This window comes from Phalacrocorax carbo, chromosome 1, assembly GCF_963921805.1.
Source record: "Phalacrocorax carbo chromosome 1, bPhaCar2.1, whole genome shotgun sequence".
Lineage (NCBI taxonomy): Eukaryota > Metazoa > Chordata > Aves > Suliformes > Phalacrocoracidae > Phalacrocorax > Phalacrocorax carbo.
The window spans coordinates 181,068,190-181,091,033 of record NC_087513.1 but is presented as its reverse complement, the minus strand read 5'-3'; the positions used below and the strand labels follow the sequence as shown (position 1 = coordinate 181,091,033).

At 39.4% G+C, this 22,844-nt stretch overlaps 2 long non-coding RNA genes across 2 annotated transcripts in view; both read left to right on the top strand.

The window, feature by feature from the left end:
- The first annotated feature begins 3,335 nt into the window (after positions 1-3,335).
- Positions 3,336-22,844, top strand: part of LOC135311502 (uncharacterized) — a 34,499-nt gene continuing 14,990 nt past the window's right edge. The window contains exon 1 of the long non-coding RNA XR_010371121.1: positions 3,336-3,440. This is a non-coding gene — a long non-coding RNA (uncharacterized LOC135311502). The remainder of the gene's footprint in view (positions 3,441-22,844) is intronic.
- LOC135311503 (uncharacterized) lies at positions 7,199-9,985 on the top strand. The gene is made up of 2 exons (XR_010371122.1): positions 7,199-7,744; positions 8,488-9,985. It is a non-coding gene; the product is annotated as an uncharacterized LOC135311503 (long non-coding RNA).

The window sequence follows — 22,844 nt, the reverse complement described above, 5'->3', positions numbered from 1 at the left end:
TTTATAAAACACAGAAGACAAAATTGAGTGTAACTTAGTTTGTGACCTAAATCAGGAAAGAATTCTTAGTCAGGCTGTTTCAGGGATCTTTCTGGTTTGGAATAATTCCATGGAGGAAAGCCTAAATCCTGTTCTATTCATAAGTCTTGAGCCATTTGAAATATCAGTGCACTGAATTCATCTTTCTGATCCAGTTATCCAAGTCCTTTCTGTAAGTAATCTTTTTTTGTTGTTGTTGGACTTTATCTCTGATTGTCTCTCATACCTGCCACTGTTGATATCAGCCTCAATATCTCACTCATCGACTTCAGGAGAGTGTTGGTAGACCTCTTTCAGTGGAGTATGAGTTAAAGATCTCTTTCAAGACCCAGCAATCACCTTTTTTTATTGCAGGACTCCAAGGTATTAGCCAAGTAAGGCAGCAACTGCTGTGATTATATTTTTAAAATATTTTTTGTGATGTTACATCAGAGTTCTAGCTCTAGATGAGTAACCAAATTACCTCATTGTAATAACCCACCCGTCTGTCACAGCCTTTGCCACTTGCCTCATTTATTACTCAGAAAGTCACATTTCATATCTCCGTGCATAATCCTCAGTTCAGGGATCATTTCTATTAATTTTTATGGTGTTTCCATAAAAAAAAAAAAGGTAGATTATTCCAAAGGAAAACCTGTGGCCTCACAAGTATATTGACAGAAGATAATCTGTCAATAGAATTGCTGGGAGCCCTCAGATTCCTTATAGGATGGTTAAATGAGTATTCAGTAAGGGTGATTTTCTCGCACTTCACTTTGACATTTCCTTGCCTGAAATGTAGGCATCTGACCCAAGTGGGATGACTCAGTGTGACACTGTCTTATAGACAATTTGTCTTTTCATAAAAATACCCAAAGGAATAAAAATGAAGTGACTGGATAAGTTGTTTGGGCTTGAGGAAAAAATTCTTCCCCCCATAATTTCTAGGACAGATGCAGGAATTACAACATATTCCTTTGAAAAAGCTTATCTATTAGTTTTAACATTTTTCAGTTTTAAAAAAACTATTGTGTAAATGGGATTTCAAGATAAGGGATCTGAGTAAATATCATAAGATGCATGCATCCCACAAAGGGATGTTAAGAAATGAGAATTAAGAATGCCTTAATAGCTGCCCAGAGAGATTGTAGAATTGCCATCCCTGGAGGTATTTAAAAGATGTGTAGGCGTGGCACTTCAGGGCATGGTTCAGGAGACATGGCTTAGTTGACGGTTGGACTTGATGGTCCTAGAGGTCTTTTCCAACCTTAATGATTCTATGATGCTACTCTGTATCAGCTAGACACAGCCAATGTGCTGGCGTGCATTACCGAGCACAGCAAAGACAGTAGAGGTATTATTATCGTGATCATTACTGTGATCTTAGGTATTTAAACACTTACACAGAAGTGATAATATATTTATAACTGTTTCCTTCTGTACAAGTAGATGACAGTCTAGTGTTTTGTTCAGAATATATAAAAAGAAATGCATTTGGATACTGAGATCCAGCTCTCAAAATAGCATTAGCAAGAAAGTTGATTAGTGACTTTGCTGCTAGATGTAGCACTCAATTAAAACAAAAACAACCTCCACAACAATTGCCCTTTGCCGAGTAAGACAGGAACTGTATCAGATAGAATACAGCGTGTAGGTACTTCTATATAACCTCTTCGATACATTACCAAACCCCAAAGACTTCAAAATGAGCTACAGGAGAAGCACTGATATAGTTTATGTGAAAGCTTAGGTTGCATTCTAGGCTCTTTCAGTACCCAAGAGCAGCGAGAGACATAGGGGTACCTTTTCCCAGTAGTTAACAGTTTAAAGAATGCATTGTAGGAACAAGGAGTGCCTCAGTTCAGCAATCACCAAATGCAGAGCATAAGACAACAGTAAAATCACTGAAGGAGGAGAGAAATGAAGAACACAGTAATAGTGATCTCATAATTAGAAAATCTTGACAAAAATTCTAAGATTTAAAGAATGTTGCTTCTATTATATATTGTTCAGTGTGTTAAGAATAACTGAAAAATCTGAACTAATCAAGACACTTCCTATATTTGACTGCTTATTATCAGCCTTGTCTTATTACATCTTATTCATGGTTGCTTTTTTTTCATCTTAAAATAACTCAGTGGGAATGTCTTGCACAAAATGTCCTTGCAGGTTTCCTCTTTTTTCTTTTTATTTTTCTAGAGTTTTTTAGTTTGATGTTTTACTTTTTGTTTCTTCCCTAGGTTGCTGACATATTATCAATTATTGCTACATTTACTTTTTTAAAAAGAAATACATTGACTTCTCAAACTTTTAGGAAAATTTAAGTGATAACACAAGACAATGTATCTCTATTCCAATGGTTTCTAAGACATAATCACTTATGATAAATTAGTTTAGTTGTACAGCCTAATAGTAGATCATCTGCTTTCCACAAAACAATAGAGGACCCAAAGGGTATGAAGGAAAAGTCCCATTTAAAGATCACAGTTCTATTTAAATTAGGGCAGCAGTTCTACAGTATAATAGAACTACTGTATAGTGCATGTTGTGTTCAAGACCAATTTCTTTGAGAGCTTGTAGCCACAGAGGCCAAATTTTGCCTTCAGACACCCACATGCTTTTCCCACTGAATTAAGTGTGAAAAATCATGTGCATTTTTGAAGGCCCAAATAAATTAACCTTTAAAATTTATTTTTGATAATGTTTCAGCACGGACCCAAAATATTATATTTTTGAGGGCTATGAATAAATAGTATTAAAGTCTTTCGGGCTACCTGTTGTTACTTTTGGAAAGTCTTCAGAGCTTATTCCTAAATCTGTTAATTTAAAAGAGAAATACTAATGACCAGACAAAAGATTAGGGAAATTACCTTAAAAATAAACTATATTTAATTACTATACCTATTTTTGCAGCATGATGGAAAACAAAATCCTACATATTTGTGTGGTCATGTCACTTATTTTCCTTTTCCTCCTCCTTTTTTGCATTTTACTAAATTATTCTGAAAAGAATTATCATGACAGAAGCCACAAAGTTACATTATAATAATCCCTGAGATCAGTTTACGTGAATGATAGAATCTATAAAATCTATTTTTTTATAAAACAAACCTTTTTGCATACCAATATAAATGAAGCTGTTATTTAGACCCAAATGAGACATTTAACAGAAGAAAGAAAAATGTGATTTTAATTGGTCTGATTTAAAAAAAGAAATCACGTAACTTTTACTTCTATCTGTACTTAAGCTTCTGTATTGTTCAAGTGCATTGATCAATTCTCTTTATCTTATTTCGGTTACCATCATTGATATGGGAATTTCAGCTTTGGAGCATTTTTTTCCCTTCCCTTTGCTCTGCTGGTTGCTGTCGGTACACAGTATTCCATATGAACCTCATCGCTTTGCTTCATCTTTTCTCAAGGTAAGACTATTTTAAGGCATGACATATTCTACTGCAGTACATAGTCTTATTTTCTGCCATGACATTGTATGAGCTGATGGTTGGATTATTTGGTGGTTTGATGTTTCTGATCACCTCTAACTGTGGCTTCGCAATAGCTCGACTCAACTTCTGCTTATCATTCATCTTTTCTGTTAAGTACGGCATATTTCTGTATGTTAACTGCTATAAATTTGATGAAATAATATTTCTTCTTTCTTACCTGTTACTTACATTTCCTTATATTGCCCTTGCAATGGTTTTATTTTACATCATTAATGCTTATTCACATTCCTCCAATCTAATATTGCTGCTCAGTATCACGGCTGGGGTTATAATGAAATTGGCTCCACAGTTTAGTTACAATCAAACTGATTATTTCTCTGAAAGTATAGCTGCAAATATGGTTTTTGAATGGCTGGAAGTGTTCTGTAGTGAAGTGGTTTTGGATCTGCTGAAGTTATGCTGCAGATGCACTCTTCATTGGAAGTTTCTCAGTCCCCAAATGTACTTCTGCTTTTCTAATTAGTTTATTCAAAGGTTTATGTGAAAATATTATCTTTTTTTTTTTTCCATTCTGCTTGCCTAACCTTAATAAGTTCAAGAAAACCTAACAGAGGATAGCATATTCTCAAAGGTAAGTTTTTCCCTACAAATACCTTAAAGATGGGCTTCCAAAACAGAGTAGAGGTACCCACTGAGGGACAGGCTGCAGCACTAAACTTATACCAAACTTGTTTGATCTATCCAATTCACACACTTGCATCTCTGGACCAGAAAGCACATATTAGTAATTAGAGATGTGGGGGAAAGCTAGGGAAACTGTTTTAGACACTCCTTCTGGAACATTGGTGGAAATCATAGACTGAGGAAAGGAAGGTAGTTTGAAACATGGGGAATATATGAAACTATTGTATTGCTGACTACAGAGTTAAAGAGGAATAAAGGAGAAACAAAACAAATTGTGATGAATATGCAGGACGTACCTGGGTGGGATACAGTCTATTACACAGAGAATGTGTGGGGCACATAGGATCAAAAACTGGATTTCATCAATGCAATGCCTCACTGAAATAATTCCACTGGTCACTGTGTGGGCCTTGGGTAGTTGTATTATTTGAACATATGGTAGCTTTATTTCTCACTGTTCTAAATTAAAAAAAAAAATAACAACCACCCAATATTTCGGCCCACAACTTCATTTGTTTCTTAATTTATGCTTAATTCGTAGTAAACTCTGGATCAAGTGTTTTGCTTTCTTGTGTTTTCCACATTTTCAGTTCCGAATGTCATGTTTTCAGCCTGTGTGATTGTCTGTATTAGTGTTCTTGCGTTGTTCTTTTACTTCTTTGCTTTGGATGCTCATGCTATCTGTATATTTTTTTTAGTATTATATTTTTGTGAGAAACAGATATCTACTGTCACAGTGGCATCAGATGTCCCACCATTAATTCTTTCTTGAGAATATAGCTAAATTCTAGAATTCTAAATCAGGAATTTGAGTATCTAATTCTGGTTTGCTTCTTCATTTGAATTAAAACAAACAAACAAAAAAACCCACCAACAAAAACCCCAAAACAACACTTGAAAATCAGGGAAAGAAAATCTCTTTAAATGCCTTTATCATCTGCTTGAATGTTTCAGAGCTTTGGTCTCACTCAAGTTTTCTCTTCCTTATTCTCCTCCTATTGACATTTCTATGAAGAGGTTGAATACTTACATTGCTTCCAGGCATAGGTATGGTTTCTTGTCTGGAAAGTCAACATTGTTATTGGTATGGGTCCCTTGGTCTGCCTTTGTCAGAAGGCTTTTTGCATCTTCTGGGTTGGGGAGGATCTCACCAGTTTGACTCCTGTCACCATGTTTCATCTACCAACTGCTGTGCTACAAAATGAAAAGCATCCATGCTTGTAAAATTAAACTGTTTCCTTATTAAGGGATGTTGTGGATCATACTCTGCTGTAAGACTCTAGCCAATTCCATGAACCATTTTCAAATTCCCATGAGCTGGAGACTTGGATGTTTGAGAATTGTGAATGTATAAACAGTTCCAACCAAGAGCCCTTATGAAATATAATTACCCTAATAAAATGATACAGACATTTCTCTGTCCATGATTAAGTTTCACTTTTTGTACCCCTTTCCAAAAATTATCATCTGTGCTTGTTGACAAATCAGTTTATAAATACTTTTAGAGACAAGCAATTTCTTACCATTTTTTTTCACATGCTTCTGACCACTGTAGTTTGACTGTTTTTTCATTTCTTTTATAAGGGAAGAAATTATTTCCTTTTTTTCTTTTTCCCTCCAGTATCTTCTATTTTTTCCACACCCTAAGCTTGAGGTCAGAAGTTTTTAAGTTAATCAGTTAATCAGACTGGAACATGCACCTCCACTGTGGATGACCCTATCTCAGGATGTGTTCCAGTTCATATATGCTGAAACATAAACAGAAAAAACACAGCACCGCAGATGGGGAAGGTAAAGAAAAAAAACATTCAGGAAAATGGCTGTGTGCTCTTAAACTAAAATAATAATGTCCAGTATCTTCTATTTTTTCCACACCCTAAGCTTGAGGTCAGAAGTTTTTAAGTTAATCAGTTAATCAGACTGGAACATGCACCTCCACTGTGGATGACCCTATCTCAGGATGTGTTCCAGTTCATATATGCTGAAACATAAACAGAAAAAACACAGCACCGCAGATGGGGAAGGTAAAGAAAAAAAACATTCAGGAAAATGGCTGTGTGCTCTTAAACTAAAATAATAATGTAATAATGTAACTGTTTGGTTCATACAACTCATATGTGCATTCTATGGATGAATTTGAATTCTCTTTGCTCAGCTCTGCTTCATAACGCAGAAACTTCTTTGAAAAACAAACAAACAAAAATCACCAAAATGGCCCCAAAACATTAAACAACAACAAAAAAAGACCATGTTATTATTCATTCTAAACAAGTCAAAGTTACATGAGTAGTGTTTGTGAAGACAAACAATATATTTTCCCTTCAGTAAAGAAGGCTGAGAGATGTGAAATTAGGAAAAAAAGAATTACAGGAACATAGAAAATCATGAGCTTTCATTACTGAGAGGTCTTCTTTTTTATTTTATGCAACAAACACTGAACGGTATTCACAATGATCTATTTTCAAATCTCCTGTTTTCTGCTCCAAATTGATAAAAGAATTCTACAAAGTAAGAGGTCTTTTAAATTTCACCTGCAGTGTGAGCAGCTTCATCTTTTCCATTCTGCAGTAAGAAAATAGGGTAATTATCTTTCTTTATGTTGTAATTCTTTGCCATAATTAAGAACCAGAACTATTAACCCATCTTTGGAGAGGTTAGCTCTTCCTCAAAATGAAAGGTAAGAAAAATGAAATTAACATATGGGTATTAGGTACACAATGAGTAATACATATTTTTGTGTCTTGCAGCTTCATGGTAAAAGGTTTCTAAGGATTAGTGGTGGATTAGCCATGCTGAAAGTTAGAACATTTTTCAGCTGAAAAATCCAAATAGCCATACAAAGAATGGATTATCCCCCCAGTCTAGACACGGGAATCTGGTTGATGATATTTTTTTAGGGGTCTAAGCATGTTCCATGAGGAAAATAAACATTGTGATGCAGTATATTAAAAAAACATCAGTAGAAGAATTTAACCATGAAGAGGTTTCCACAATTTATCCCAAAAATACCGAAGAACGTATCAGTAATTCAGTGTCAGGTGAGTCAACAGTGTAAAAAAATAATTTTTTTTTTCTTTAAACCTATGAACAATAGTCTTTATTTTCTAACACTGTCAGATAAAATTGGTAAAATCTGAGCATATTATGCTCTATTCTGTAGTAGTAAGTAACCAAACATAAATGCTTGTCCCCTATTCTTTAAAAACTAAATTGAGTGCAGCCTGTTCCAAGATGTCACTGAAGTTACCGAGATTCCTACTGATTTCCACAGGGATAGGACAAACCCATTTCTCAGTTCATGCATATGCTCCAGAAGGATCTCAAGTTATCCTACAGGACCAACAATCAGCAGCTCACTGTCATACTCCTACACCAAGTTCAACTGTAGAGCTAACAAACAAAATTTTGTCTCATTATGACTTGCCACATTCCTATCACTAGTGAGTGTGCGTGCTGTACAATGACTATTGTCTGACTCCTCTCTTTGGAAAGGAGATGTTCTTTTGAATTTCACACCTACAGGTTTAAGCCTTACACATAGAAAAGAGATTGACCTGTAGCACTGTGGAAAGCAGTCTTCTGCATCCTAGCAGTAGGTCAGTGTTTTAACGGTCCTTCATTCTATTGTATCTGACAGCCAGGATGCAAGCTCTAGTGGTCAGAGGGGCAACATAAAGATTGACCGAGATGTTCATCACTGATATAAGAATAAAAAGCATTCTGATTTCTATAGCACTTTAAGTAGTAGTGTGAGCCTTTCTTAGGCTGCCTACAAATGATACAGCTTTGCCATTCGAGTGGGACAGAAGATTATAAAAAGTGTTTAGTCATTGAGCTGTATTTTAGTTTACATAAATCTGCGTTATTCCAACTTTTCCACTAATGTCCTGGGGGAATAGAAAGAACCACATTTTAGCTGGTCTGAACTAAGCAGAAAGAAAAGAAAATGTCTGAAATAGGTCTGTATTGTAAAGAACACTTCCCCCCCCCCCCGCCCCGCCCCCAAATTTACAATGATTTTTGTGACAACAGTGTTTATCTATTTGAAAAGAGACCAGCATATGTAACAATTAAATTAAAAAATACTCATTTTATTCAAGAAATAATGCAAAGTATTCATTGTCTTTCCTTTGAGTAATGAGATTTAGTGACATACCCAGTTAAAAATAACAACCAGTATCAATGAGTGATTCTAGCTGTGTCTACTTCAGGAACTCAATCCACAGGCAACAACTGTTCTGTAAAATAGATGACTAGCTATCTGGTTTGGGTACATGGCCAGGCTTTTGACATGGATTTAAGATGCAGCCAGATCACATTCTGCGCTTCTATTTTCCAGCAAAAGGAAACCGTGTGGGCTGAAAGAGAGAAGGCAGCTGCACAATTCTCTGAACCAGATACACAATGTAATACCTCTATAGTGTAGTCAGGACATAACCCCTCAGGTGTGAAGGGAATATCAAGTCAGCTTTAAAAGATACAGATTTTTAGTGCATTTGATTAATAATTTGACATGACTTATGCCAAAACCAGGCAAAAACCAACACCTTTTTTATTCATTAAGAGAGATATAGAACATAACCCAAACTGCCAAAGTTAATCACAGGGAGATCTCAAAAAATAGGCTGCTAGATGAAGAGAGAAAATTGAGATCATCTTGTTTAGGTACCTCATGTAATAGAAAAATGAATATTTATAGTGAACTTAGGAAGCCTAATTTCAGCCACAGTTTAAATGAGAAAACTATTTCCTGCAAAATTCATTCTGGAAAAAAAAAAATTCTTGAGCAAAAAAAGATTTTCTCTAATAAACCTCAAACTCAGCAGTACATTCTGTCCCTTTGGACTGAAAATATTTCAATTACTGTATCATTACATATTATTATATTTTCATCTTTCCAGCTGTAAAGTTTTCTACTGTAAAAGTTTCCTTGACTTTTGTACATGTTCTCTAGAATTTGTTTATCATTTCACTCAGACACTGGCACTGTCTCAGAAATAAAGAGAAAGAAACAAAACAAACTAAAAAAATAAAACAAAATAGAAGTAGAAATATAAAGATGCAAAGCCAGCAAACACACAAAATTGTAGCTTTCTAACTTTAAAGACATGAAGAAGAAAAGGCTGAAAGAATTATAATAAGGATGAAAGTTAAAAAGAGCAAAGATGTGGGAGTGGAATCTCGAAATGAGACAAAGAAGGAAAAAGAAAGGCCAAACAAGAAAAGTAAATTATCATAATGAAAACTAAAAGCCTCCCTTGATCTGTCTTAAAAATAGATACTAATGTTTTGCAGATTAACTCTGGTTTTGTAATTACGGTCTTATGGAGAAATGGATGTTGGTGAACCAAACTGCTCACTTAGGGAGCGTAGCTAAATCCATGGCATAGCAGAAACAGCTGCTGCCCATTATGCTTTGCTTTTTGATGATGAGTGGTAACGAAGGTTGGGAAAAGGTGACCATTCAGCACTTTTGATTATGAGGTAATGGCTCCAATGATGTTAGCAAAACAATTAAAAACACCATCAGTCCTATTCTCTGTGAAGCCACTTAATGTTGTTTCCAACTCTCTCTGCTGTCCTAAAATGTATTCACATATGGAGTAATATTGAAGGTTAGGGTAAAATTGGAGCAAATCAGAATTAAAGGAGATTTTGTGCATTACATACAAAGCCTTAATCCAAACTGGGTAATTCAGTGTTCCTATGCTATGTATTTAAATCAAAACTATTACTCTTGTTCTCATAAAAGGAACAGTAAACCTTGCTCTCTGTAATGTCTTTGACTGGAAAGCTTTTTCTGTATGCTATTCAGAAAAGATATATGAATTTTCACATGAATGTCTCCAACTTTATTTCTCTTTTAGTCATCCCATATGCAAGGAAAACCTAATATCTCACCCTACTAACAAATATCCTAATATTTTTGTGCTGGGTTACCCTTGACAACTGAACTTCCACCCAGCTGCTCACTCACTCTCTCACCCCCCATGTAGGACAAGGAAAGAAAATAAGAACAACGGAATAAGAAAGATCATGGGTCAAGATAAAATTAGGAAGACAGTTTACCAACTACTGTCATGGGCAAAAAAGAATTGACTTGGGAAAAAAATAATTTAATTTAATTTACTGCCAAATAGAATAGATATTTTTGGGTAGTGGGAAACAAAAAGGCAAACATCAAAATGTCACCATTCCTCCCCCTTTCCCAGGCTCAACCTTAGTCCTTCATTCCTGACCTCTCTACTTCTTCCTCCCCAATCAGTGCATGGGGATGGGAATGGGGATTGCAGTCAGTTCATAAGAGTTCCTCTGCCACTCCTTCCTCCACACATTTTCCCTCTCTTCCAGCATGGGTCCTTCAGGAAAACCTGCTCTGGTATGGGCTCTCCATGGGCAGGGATTATCTCTTCCTCCGTGAGGCACCTCCTCCTCCTTCTTCTCTGAGCTTGATGTTCCCTCTGCTGTTTCATACTCTTTTCCCCTGCCTCCTCCTTCTCTGCCTGTCCAGCATTTCCTGCCCTTTCTTAAATGTTCTTTCCATATTAAATATGCCACCATCTTGGATGATGGGTTCAGCTGTACCCTGTGGTGGATCCTTTGGAGCCAGCTGGAACTGGTCGTGTCCAGCATGGCCTCTCCTCACAGAGGCTATCCCTGCAGCACCCCAGCTGACAAGTTGACACCTGCACCCAATACAAACTTGTACTAGACCCCACCAGACGTTTGGGATAGCAGAAACCTTAAAAGGGAAAGCCTGTGCGTAAGGAGCTGATTCGCTCAAGGTTTTCAGTACCACAACCATTGATAAAATGACTTGAAGAATAATATGGAGCTCTACCCAGAATGAACAGATAGTTTGGGATTAATAGAGTGAGTTACTTGCATTAAATTAACTGAACTAGTTCAGGAACACTTTTGGTTGTTTGTTTTTGTTTCTTTGTTTGTTTGTTTTTCACACAGCTAGCTGAGGTGCCTCATTCCATTTTATACCCTAGGTGTTAATGTTTATTTTTCTCACTTGGAATCAGCCATTTCCAAGGACCCCAACAGTTGACATTGTGCACATAGCACACACAGGTGCTGAATTTGTGAGAGGAATGGGAGAATCAGACCTTTCTAAACTTACAAGGTGTTCTGGAAAACAAGTGAGGCATCTTGTAGCAATACTTCCTTTTTGTGGGTGGCATATTAGCAAAGAGGCATTATGACCAGAAAGGAATTTTCCTGCTTCTGAGCTAGTTGCACTTCAGAATAAGATAAATAAGCGTCTTGTGGGCTTCATTCATGCTTTGGAAAATAATGTACCTTTTGCACCTAAAAGCAGACTGATGTTCTCATCTCATCAAACAGGCTTTAACTGGAACACACCATGTGATATACAGTATAGGATAGAAGACAGAAGAATTTCGACCCCTGGGCCAGAAGGCTTGACAAATCCTAAATGTAGATTTTAGAACTGAGCTTTTGGTGATGATGAAAAGTTTTTTGGTTTTATTCAGGGTTTCGGACTATCAAATCGCTTTATACATTTCAATGAATAGTAAAATTGGCACTTTCTTGGGCAGATGGAAGAGTCAAGAGACATGTTCTTTCAGCCATCAATCCTTAAAAATCCTTTAAAACTGAAATTGTGGTTTGCTGTAATTCCTTTCTCTGATGGGTGGTTAGCATAAATGGCCCTCTTCTCTGTTGAATAGATCCTAGGTCTAGGACAAAGAAAAAAAAACCCAAACCACAGCACTCACTAAACAAACAAACAAACAGTATGAAATAAACTATTGTCAAAACTATTGGGTGGAAATGCAGCTTTCTGTACATTGGTTAAAATGAAGATTTGAACATACTGAGCAGATAGCGTCTCAGCTCCCTAAACTGCAATGAGGATGACCTAAACATCCTAGAAGTGTCAGTAAGAGAGAAATGTAATATCTACCTCTCGGAATTGATCAAGTTTTTGTCACTAGAACATGTGAACTAATTTAGCAGTTAGAATCAAAGGAGATCTTCAGATGATCAATATGGACAGGGAGGCAAATAATTGGGGTATACCAGATCACCCTCTTCAGCTCCTCAAAGGTTTCTATGGATATTGAGCATACAGGGAATACAGACAGGTTTTTTAGACCTACTGGACTGCATTCTCTCCCTATGATGCTGGAGTCATAAGCCTCAGGTATCAGTTAAGTGATTCCTGAAATCAATAGATTATATTCCAGCCAGCACTGCATTGCAAACCAAAAAATCTTAACTCACTTGTCGCACTAAAATACATGCACAATAAATCAATAAATATAAATATACTTAGTGAAAAATAGTTGTTCTAAACTCATTTTACAACTTATAACAGTATTAGATTGCTTATTCCCAATAGGGAAGGAATTCTATTATCTTGCTGCAGCCTGAAAGATGATAGGCAAAGTTTTCAAGTAAACAATTTGGATGGGAAATAGCTATTTTTCATATATTAGATTTATAGCTTAAAAATGTTTGAAGCAATGAAGAAACTAGTCTTCTCTAAATAATAAAAAGTAATAATGAAAAACTAAACTATGACAGTGTAGCTAGACCAAAATGCTTTATATGTGAACAACTGAGTAACTACTATTTAAAAGGTCACCGTGAAAGTATTAACATTTAATCAAAAGTAAGAATGTAGTTTTATTTCTCATAAAATTAAAACTAACCAGGGAAATCAGATGTTCTTCCTCAAATCCTTCTTATGGGTAAAAGGGAAAACACCATATATGGAGAGCCAAGAATTTACTGTTAGTATAGTGAAGTCTTAACCTTGCAACCAAAATAGCAGTGGTAATCATTAGTCCAGTTACAACAGACACTAAAATCTCTAGACCAAATTATCTAATCACTTCCTCAAGAATGGTCCAGTGAAAGTGTTATGTGTGAAATTCCTGTTTGTCTGCCTTCTCTGGAACCCTTCCCAGGTTTCTCTGGGTCAACAGTGTTAGGTTTTGACAATTAAATGTAAGGGGGCATTATGAGAGGTCATGACCACAATGTCCAGGATGCGTTAACAGTGATAACTTGGGAATATTTTTTCCCCAGTCTTGGGGTCTGCTTAGGGTAATTTTTATCTGTTTTCTTAATGTTGGTATTCTCTCCATTGGCTTGCAGATGAAGTTTGAAAATTGCATACAAAGTTAAAAAGATAAGTACTACTGCTGTACTAAAAATGATGTGGTTTAGCCCCATTCAGCAACTAAGCATCACACAGCCACTTCACTTGCTCACTCCTCACACCCCTGTGAGATGGGGGAGAGAATTGGAAGGGAAAAGGTAAGAAAACTTTGGGTTGATATAAGAACAGTTTAATAATTAAAATAAAACAGTAATAGCAGTAATAATAATAACAATAATAATATAAAGACAAGGAAAATAACGAGAGAGAGAGAGAGGCAAAACCTTGGAAGGGGGAAACCAACAAAACAAGTGATACAACTGCTCACCAACTGCCAACTGCTGCTGCCAGTTCCCAAGCCATGATCACTGCTTACTCTGGTCAACTCCAACTCCCCCCAGTTAATATACTGGGCATGACATCATATGGTGTGGAATATCCCTTTAGTCAGTTTGGATCAGCTGTCCTGCCTGTGTCCCCTCCCAGCTTCTTGTGCACCTGGCAGAGCACAGGAAGCTGGAAAAGTCCTTGACTAGTATAAGCACTACATAGCAACAACTAAAACATTAGTGTGTTATCAACATTATTCTCATACTAAGTCCAAAGCACAGCACTATGCCAGCTACAGCAAAGAAAATTAACTCTATCCCAGCTAAAACCATGACAGTATGTTAATGCATAATAAGACAGAAGAACTAAATATCTTGCTAGAATTTGTAATATATATATAGAGAGAAACATAACTGATATTTTTTTAATTTTTTCCCTGTCAACTAATGGCCTCAGTTAACGATAAAGGACTAAAATAACGAGTCATTGTTTGTTGTACAGTGACTGCCTAGGTTTGTCAGATCTCTACAATATCCAGCATTTAAAGAGTTAAGCAAAAATATGTTAGCCAGTAGTCAAGTTGACACTTGACCATTAGACAATTGCTATAACAGCTAAAACCAGCTTAGGCCAAGACAAGCCCAGATAACTGCTGAGACCCTGCAGTGCCAGGTCAATACAGCTCCTGTGGCCTTTTACTAATAATTGCACAAGTCATATTTACTGGGCTACAGGTATATCCACAAAAATAAGAGAGAATGCTATCTTTTTTCTTGAAATAAGTCTTGTGCAGCAAATAAAATTTATTTACTCATGAAAGTTTCTGTATTTTCCAACCATACATAAATCATTTATCTCACCACCTGTTTACAAAAATCAAATATTCAACTGTCTCTGTTATTTAAGAGTACTGGTAGGGCTCCATCTCATTCCAAACTATGTAACCTCGTCCATGCCTACTGTTAAGTTCAGCAATGCAAGCAGCAGAGAAAATTTTGAACACTCAATCAAAATAGGTAAGGAAATAAAAAATTATCAACATGACTATTTTTACAATACGATATCCATAAATTAATGGCTGATGGAGATAGAAAGGGAAATGTAGTTGAACCCTAGATACTACAGATGCTCATTTAGCAAAAAAAACCCAAAATATTAGTCAAACAATTTAAAGTAAACAATGCATAATGATTTATTTGTGCAGTACTTGTATTCCAGGATGACAGCTACAAAAAAATGTCAGAATAGACAAAATAATCTTAAAATAATAGGGAATATTTCTCCATAGAAATCCACAGAATCACAGAATGTTTAAGATTATAAAGGATCTCTGGAGGTCATCTGTTCCAAGTTCCATGCTCAAACAGGGCTACCCAGAGCTGGTTGCCCAGGACCATGTCCAGATGGTTTTTGAAGATCTCCAAAGATAGACACTAAATAACCTCCCTGGACAACCTGTGCCAGTCTTCAGTCATACCCACAGTAAAAAGAGTGTTTCCTGATGTTCAGATGGAATTTCCCATGTTTCACTTTGGGCTCATTGCATCTTGTTGTGTCACTGGTCACCACTGAAAAGAACATGGCACCATTGACTTTGCATCCTCCCTTCAGGTATTTATATATGTTAATAGGATCAGCAATGAGCCTTCTCCTCTCCGGGCTAAACAGCCCCAATTCTCCCAGCCTTTCCTCACAGCAGACATGATCCAGTCCCTTAATCACCTCCATGGCCCTTTGTTGGACTCTCTCCATTATCGCAGAATCACAGAATGGTAGGGGTTAGAAGGGACCTCTGGAGATCGTCTTGTCCAACACCCCTGCTTGAGAAGGCACACCCAGAGCAGGGGGCACAGGAACGCGTCCAGGTGGGTTTTGAATGTCTCCAGGGAAGGAGACTCCACAACCCCCCTGGGCAGCCTGTGCCACTGCTCTGGCACCCTCACAGGAAAGAAGATTTTTCTCCTATTGAGGTGGAACTTCCTGTGTTCCAACTTGTGCCCATTGCCCCTTGGCCTGTCATTGACATTATTGAAAAGAGCCTAGTCCCATCATCCTGACACCCACCCTTTAGATATTTATAAGTATTGATGAGATCCCCCCTCAGTCGCCTCTTCTCCAGGATGAACAAACCCGAGCCTCTCAACCTTTCCTCATAAGGGAGATGCTTCTGTCCCCTGATCATCTTGGTAGCTCTCCACTGGACTTGCTCAAGCAGTTCGGTGTCCTTCTTAAACTGGGGACCCCAAAACTGACCACAGTACTCCAGATGTGGTCTCACTAGGATAGAGTAGAGGGGGAGAATCACCTTTCTCTATCTGCTGGCCACACTCCTTTTAATGCAGCCCCACGATAACATTGGCCTTCTTGGCCACAAGGGCAGAGTGATGGCTTAGGTCAGCTTGCTGACCACCAGGACTGCCAAGTCCTTCTCAACAGAGCCGCTTTCCAGTAGTCCAGCTCCCAACTTATACCAGTGCATGGGGTTGTTCCTCCCCAGGTGCAGGACCTTGCACTTGCTTTTGTTGAATTTCATGAGGTTCCCCTTGGCCCAGCTCTCCAGCCTGTGCAGGTCTTGTTGGATGGCAGCACAGCCCTCTCGTGTATCAGCCACTCCTCCCACCTTGGTATCATCAGTGAACTTGCTGAGGTTACACTCTATCCCATCACCCAGGTCATTGATGAATATGTTGAACAGGACTGTACCCAGCACAGACTCCTGAGGAACACCACTAGTGACAGGCCTCCAACCAGACTCTGTGCTGTTGATCACGACCCTCTGAGTTCTGTTGCTGAGCCAGTTCTTTATCCACCTCACTGTCCATCATCCAATGCACACTTCCTTAGCTTGCCTGTGAGGATGCTGTGGGAGACAGTGTCGAATGTCTCACTGAAGTCAAGATAAACAACATCCACTGCTCTCCCTTCATCGACCCAGCCAGTCATACAATCATAGAAGGCTATCAGGTTGGTCAAGCATGATCTTCCCATGGTGAATCCATGTTGGATGTTCTTGATAACCTTCTTGTCCTCTACATGCCTGGAGATGACCTCCAAGATGAAATGCTCCATCACCTTTTGGGTGATGGGTGACTGGCCTATAGTTCCCGAGGTCCTCCTTCTTGCCCTTCTTGAAGATTGGCATGACACCTGTTTTCCTCCAGTCCTCAGGTACCTCTCCTGTCTTCCATGATCTTTCAAAAATGATGGAGAGTGGCTCAGCGAGAACTTCTGTCAGCTGCCTCAGCGCTTGTGGTGCATCCCATCGGGGCCCATGGATTTGTGAAGATACAGTTTGCATAGGTGATCTCTGACCCAGTCCTTATCAACTGATGATAAGTCTTCCTTTGTCCCGATTTGTCCTCTCTTCTCTGGGGGCTGAGATGCCTGAGGGCCAGCCTTAGCAGTAAAGACCAAAACAAAGAACGCATTCACTAACTCTGCCTTCTCTGCATCCTGTGTTACCAGGGCCCATTCCTTGTTCAGCAGTGGGCCTGCTGTATCTCGTCTTCCTTTTACTGCTGATGTATTTCAAGAAGCCCTTCTTGTTACCTTTGACATGCATTTCCAGATTTAATTCCAAGTGGGCCTTGACCTTCCTCATCGCATCTCTGCATACCCTGACAACATTCCAATATTCCTCCCAAGTGGCCAGTCCCTTTCTCCACATACTGTGAACCTCCTTCTTCCATTTGAGTTTCTCTAGAAGCTCTTTGCTCATCCATGTGGGTCTCCTGGCTCCTCTGCCTGACTTCTTCCTTCTAGGGATGCACCGATCCTAAGCTCGGAAAAAGTGGTCCTGGAATACTGTCCAGCTCTCCTGGACGTCCCTGCCTTCCAGAGCCCTAGCCCATGGGATTCCTCCTAGCAGGTCTTTGAAGAGGCCAAAGTTGGCCTTCTTTAGGTCCAGGGTTGTAACCCGACTCATAGCCCTGCTTCTACCTCGCAGTACCCTAAACTCAACCATCTCATGGTCACTACAGCCAAGGCTACTCCCAACTCTCACATCCTCAACCAGCCTTTCCTTGTTTGTTAGGATAAGGTCAAGCAGCACATCTCGCCTTGTTGGCTCCTCCAACACTTGCAACTAAAAGTTGTCCTCAATGCTCTGCAGGAACATTCTGGATCATACATGGCTTACTGTGTTGATTTTCCATGGTTGAAAGCCCCTATGAGGACCAGGTCCTGCAATTGCAAGGCTACTTCCAGCTGTCTGTAGAAGGATTCATCAACTTCCTCTTCTTGATCAGGTGACCTGTAGCAAAACCCACAACAGTGTCACCCATATTTGGCTGTCCCTTAATTTTTACCCACAAATTATATCCATGTCTCTCTTGTACGGAGCAGCCCAAAGCTGTACACAAAACTCCAGGTGTGGCCTCACGAGTGCTGAGTAGAGGGGAAGGATCACCTCCCTCAACATGCTGCATCACTCCTAATGCAGCCCGGGATACCATTAACGATCTTTGTGTCAAAAGCACAGTTTTGGCTCATGTTCAAGTTGCTGTCCAATAGGCCCCCAGGTCCTTTTCTGCCAAACCGCTTTCCAGCTGGCTAGCACCCAGCTTGTACAGGTGCATGGAGTTCTTCCTCTCCAGGTGCAGGACATTGCACTTCCCTTTGTTGAACTACAACAGATTCCTGTTGGCCCATTTCTCCAGCCTGTCAAGGTCCCTCTGCATGGCAGCATGACTCTCTGGCATATCAGCCACTCCTCCCAGTCTGGTGTCATCAGCAGACTTGCTGGAGGGTACACTCTGCTGGATTATTAATGAAGATGCTGAGCAGGATTGGACTCACTATAGACCTCTGGGGTACACTGCTCATTACGGAGGTTCCTGAAGGCCAGGCTGGTTAGTAAGACTGAGGCAAAGGCAGCATTCAGTGCCCCAGCCTTTTTCATGTCCTGTGTAACCAGGTCCACAAACCCATTTCATTGAGCAATGGGCTTGCATTTTCCCTATTCGTTCTTTCATCACCTAGTACTTATACAAGTCCTTCTTGTTGCCTTTGACATTGCTGGACAGAGTTAATTCCATTTGGGCTGTAGCTTTCCTGACTTCATCCCTGGGTGCTCAGATAATATTTCTGTTTTCCTCCCAGGTTATCCATCCCTGCTTGCACCTGCTGTATGCTTCCTGGTTCTATTTGAGTTTGGCCAGGAGCTCTTTGTTCATCCACGCAGGCCTTCTGGCATTTTTGCCTGACTTCTTATTTGTTGGGATTGAGCTCCCCAGATCTTGGAGGAGGCAACTATTAGCCAACTTTCTTGGTCCTTTCTTCCCTCCGGGGCCTTATCCCATGGGACTCTTCCAAGCAGACCTTTCAAGAGGCCAAAGTCTGCTCTTTTGAAGTCCAGAGCTGTGAGCTTGTGTTTGACCCTCCACCCTCAGGATCCCAAACTCCACCATCACCGCAGCCAAGGCTGCCTTTGATCTTCACATCCCCAGTGAGACCTTCCTTGTTGGTCAGTAGAAGGTCCAGCAAAGCACTTCTCCTCACTGCCTCTCCTCCCACTTGGTGGAGGAAGACATCACCAATGTGCTCCTGGAACCTCCTGGATTGCTTATGCCCTGCTGTGCTCTCCCTCCAGCAGGCACCAGGGTGCTTGAAATCCCCCATGAGGACCAGGGCCTGTGAACGGGAGGCTGTTTCTGTCTTTCTGTAGAGGTCCTCATTGACTTGTTCTTCCTGGTTGGGCTGCCTGTAGCAGACACCCACTGTAATGTCACCTTTGTCCGTCCTCTCTTTAGTCGCAACCCATAAACCCCCATTGGTTCTGCACCCATCCCCAGGTAGAGCTCCGTGCACTCCATGGGCTCTCTCACACAGAGGGGAACTCCCCTCTACATCTTCCCTTCCTGTCCTTCTTAGGGAGCCCATACCCCACCACTGCAACATTCTAGTCATGGAAGCCATCCCACCACATTGCCACAATCCCAAGAAGATCGTAGCCCTTCAGCTTCACACATGTCCCTAACTTAACATATTTATTCCAATGACTGTGTATCTGTGTGTACAGGCACTTTAAAGAGGCACCTCAGCATGTTGAGTTCCTGGAGAAGCTTTGAGGGATTTTTCCATAATGGTGCCTTGTATCCATTTCTTATTCTCAGTTTAAAGCCCTTCTTACGAGGTCAGGCATCCCATTGACAAAAATAGCTTTGTCCTGCTTAATGAGGTGGATAGCACCTCTCTTTAGCAGATGCTGATCTGCAAACAGGGTCCCATAGTTAGAGAAGCCAAACCTGTCTTAAACAGCAGTTCTGCAGCTAATTATTGACTTGTCCTGTTACTGCCCTTCTCCTCACAGCCTTTCTCCTCACCAGCAGGATTAACAACACCACCTGGGCCCACATGCCTTTGTCTATCATGCCCAGAGTCCCTACAGGGGACTTTTGATACTGTCCAGGTTTCCCCTGGCAGTATCATTTTTGCCACAGGAATAAGAACAATGGGTGTGGTAGTCAGAGGGCCTGGTGAGTTTTGGCCATCCCTCCACAACATTCCGGATCCTGTTCCTTGGCAGGCAGCATATCTCTCAAGATGACTGGTCAGGTTGGCAGATGGGTGTCTTTGATTTGCCATTTCTTCTTACCAGTCTTGCATAGTTTAGGGTTAGGTGGACCAGGTTCTTTGCTTGGAGATATGTCTGACTCCTCTTCATCTTGAGAATGGTGAACCTATTTTGCAGTTTTAAGCAGTTAGGTGGGGCAGTAGCCTTCCTTTTCATGCCAGTATCCTTCCCCTTTTCCTGAGGTTTTGCTTACCTTCATAGTGAGGGTAGAGACTGCCTGCTTCTCTAATGCAGGTGGGCATGGGGGCTTTTCAGGCTGCTGAGTCTCAGAGGAGATCCTGACTATTTCCCATGTAGATGGTTGGTTTTCTTCTCTCACATGTTCTAAGGTATAATGGACAGAAGTAGCTGCATATTGGAAAACATGCAACATTCATCCATATGTACCAGTCCAAGAGATTCAGTGGTGGCAGGGAGTAGGTGCGGTTTTGCACACTCTATAACAGAGATGAAGGCACAGGGGAGCCGTGCTGGGCTGGACTTCAGAGGATCCCAACAACAGTAAAATATTTTTATATACAGTCTCTTACATGTACCAGTGCCATGTTCTTTAATAGGTGACAGACAGAAACCCCCCACTCAATTATGTTTCACTTTATATATGTTTCTGATTCTAACAGGCTATTTAATTATTCTGTCTTATTAAGTATGAAGGTACACATTTCCTTTTTGTGTACAGCAGTAGTACTTATCCTTACAACTTAATGAAGTGATGAAGGACAGATGGCTAAAGGGCTAGGAAAAGTGAAATCACCCTGAATTTGTTCTAAACTTATATTAACTTATTTTATACAGTCTTGCTTTTGTCTAGCATTTTGGGAAAGATGGGATGGTTTATCTTTATCCTGAATCATTCCAAATAAAATTGACTCCTTACTTTTTTTCATTCTGCATTATCTAGAGGCCCAAATCTCAATATAATACACTAACTACTGAAAAACAGCTGTGATTTTGAATTCCACTTGAAATTGTTCTATAAAGTTATTGATGTGTAAACATATGGTATGAGGAAGGTAGACTGCAGTCTTATTTGGGTACAGTCCTTCTCAGGAGAAGTATCCCACTACATACAGTTTTGGAAACTATGCAAGAACAACTCCATAAACAACCATTTTAAAAACAAATCCGCAACTACTGCAGTTTCAGCTGGAGTAGAGACATGAAGTACTTTTAATGCTTAGATGAAGCTTGTAAGATAGCAGACAGCCTCATTTCCATAGCAGCCAAATTTTATGAAGCCCTAAGCCAATTATTTAATTAGCTAATTTGCTCAGTCACAAATAATTTGCTCGTAGCTTTAAATGTCAGATTTGAAAACACTGGGGAGAGTTAGTCCTAGTGGAAAGTATATTATTGAGACTAGAATTCCCTTACCAGGTTTTTCCAGGAAGTCTCAACAGGTTTGAGGGATGAAGATCAGTTTGTACTGGTGATTGTGTTGAGGAGTGGGGAGGAAAGAGGAGAAAACAGTAGCATGAATCTTAAGGGATGATGAACTTGGTTGCCTAAATAATTCTTATAGAGATTATACTTCTCTAATACCTCATTTTAACTCTGAATCATTTCTGGGCATATGTATGTTCATGAAGCAAATAGACTTGTTCACCTTCTTACCAACACTAGGAAAGGGAATTTTAGCCCTTTGGAGGAAAAGGTATGTTTACATTTTCTTTAGCCCATATTATTTCTGCTAATTTACTGTTTCAGTCTCCAAATCTATTTTGTTTTCCAGAATTCACATCCCTTCTGGTCATTAAACCTTTCTGCCTGCATAGTGCCATTTTTAGAATAGCTCTGCCTCCCTGTAACTTCATCTCTGCTCTATCATTGGTTCTTCCCATTTTCCAGGACAGGAAGAAAACAGAAACAACAGAATTTTAAAACTCTTGACCTGTCTTCTTCTCCTTTACTGACATGCTGTAACAGCAAGAGAACTGGAAAATTCATCTGCCAATTTCAGCAGCAGCCCTTTTGCTTACCTGCTGAGTGAGAACAGTCTTTCTCAAGAATTGTTCTTCTAAAACTTTCCTCCACCCCTAAAATCAAGTAATTTGTAAGAGATTCCTGAGCATTGGCAATACTGGGATGATGGGGAGGTAAGCACAGAGAAAGAAGTTTTGGAAGAATTCCAAGGGGTTAGCATTATGCTTTTCTCCCCATTAACTGTCATTCCCAAAAATATTTCCAAAATGTCTTTCAAGCAACTCCTCTCCCCCAGTTAGCACAATCTTTCCTTTGCATGTGTCTAGTTAGATCTCTTGTTTTTGTTAGAATTCCTATCATACTTTTTTTTCCCTTTAACAGCTGTGATTCTCCTCTCTCCCCACAAATACTTTTGGTCTCCTCTATTGAGATTATAGTTGCTGAGTCTTCAGGAGAAAAAATATCCTACTCACAAGTAGGAAGGTAAAGGTAAATCAAAGTTGTCAGCATTCAGCATTTCTTAAATCTGAGATTTTTAAGCCACCAACATGGTTTTTTTGGATGGTCTGAAAACCTGATTTCTGAATACTGAATGATTGCACTGAGATAACTAGAGAGTTTTGTTCCTGATGCTTTTTCTTTCCTTCATGTTCTTCTCTGTGTGACATGTCAGCTTAACAGGTACAGTCAATTAAATATGATTTGAAGTCTTCAGTCATGAAGGATTTTA